This window comes from Priapulus caudatus, unplaced genomic scaffold (genome assembly GCF_000485595.1).
Source record: "Priapulus caudatus unplaced genomic scaffold, Priapulus_caudatus-5.0.1 Scaffold615, whole genome shotgun sequence".
NCBI lineage: Eukaryota > Metazoa > Priapulida > Priapulimorpha > Priapulimorphida > Priapulidae > Priapulus > Priapulus caudatus.
In genome coordinates, this window is record NW_014577676.1 from 151,080 (window position 1) to 152,346 (window position 1,267).

The 1,267-nt window shown below is 44.9% G+C and overlaps 1 protein-coding gene across 1 annotated transcript in view; it reads right to left on the reverse strand.

Annotated features, from left to right (window-relative positions):
* Positions 1-78, reverse strand: part of LOC106812172 — a 12,757-nt gene extending 12,679 nt beyond the window's left edge. The window contains exon 1 of the mRNA XM_014815991.1: positions 7-78. The gene's annotated coding sequence lies outside the window, so the exon portion shown is untranslated. The remainder of the gene's footprint in view (positions 1-6) is intronic.
* Positions 79-1,267: the final 1,189 nt, after the last annotated feature.

The window sequence follows — 1,267 nt, forward strand, 5'->3', positions numbered from 1 at the left end:
ATCGACTTCACTGACATGTGAAGTATTAGCTCCCTCTACAGATGTATCACCAAGTTTCCATGTTACTGTTCCTCCCGGAAAGCTTTTGTCTGTAGAGCAGCTAGCTTCATGCGGTCCTACATGTATTATTTCTGTGTCTGCTACAGCATTGCCGTCTATTTCCATGGTGACGTACGTTGCTGGCACTAACACGGTCACATTCATATTGTTGATGGACATGTATTCCCCAAACACACTAGTTGCTATACACGCGTACAATCCTCTGTGTTTAAACTCGACTAACTCGATCACCAGCTCGTCGCCTGCAGCTTGTATCCCCTGGTCATCGTGCAACCATGTGTATGATGGTTCTGGATAGCCGTCAGCATTACAGCGTAGAACCAGCTTCTCTGCCTCGATAATAATGCCGTCATTCTCACTGGAGTTGTTGTTGCTGCTGATGGTCACGGTGTCTGCCATGTACAAAATCTCGGTTGACACTTCATCGGGTAAACGTTGGTGAATAAAGATGTGACAACAAAGTTTTTTGTCAATATCTTCCGTTGAAAACCTGTGACTCAGGATACTTTTTTTTGTAAATGTCTTGTTTCTTGAACCCGCTTCCTCTGTTTGACTGGAGTCGGCAGTGATATCTTTATCATTCAGCCACCAAGTGACGCTAGCTGCTGGTTTACTGCTGTCCGATACACAAGAGAACTGTACCGTTCCATCCGGTGATGAAGAGCTGTCTATAAGATACATGGAAACCGACTGTGGTGACACAAGCACAGTGAGATGAACCTTGTTATAGAAATAGCCGCTCCCCGGCGCGACCTCGACTTGCAGCCATACACAATAGAACTCTGCGTCATCTTTCTCAACTCTCAAGTTAGATATTAGAAAGCTAAAGTTTCCTGTGTTGTACATGTTGGCGTCAATGTAGGAATATCTATCTTCATTGGTAGGACTTACGTAGGAACCGTCACGATACCAATAAACGGAAACGGGAAAATCTTCGCCGGAATTGAAACTAAGGTCAGTCGTGCAGTGCACCGTAACATTGGTACCTTTAACTGCCTCCGTGTCACAGGGTTGCTGCATGAACTGTGTCCTCGCCGCAACTAAGGCTGCGCACAATACACACACCGCCACCAGCTTTACTGCTGCCATTTTTAATCCTGCCCAAGGTTTGCAACCAACAATAAACTATATATAAACTATAATAACGGTAATAACCGTAAACGGTAATAACCGTAAGCGGTACTAACCGTATAAGCGGTAATAACCG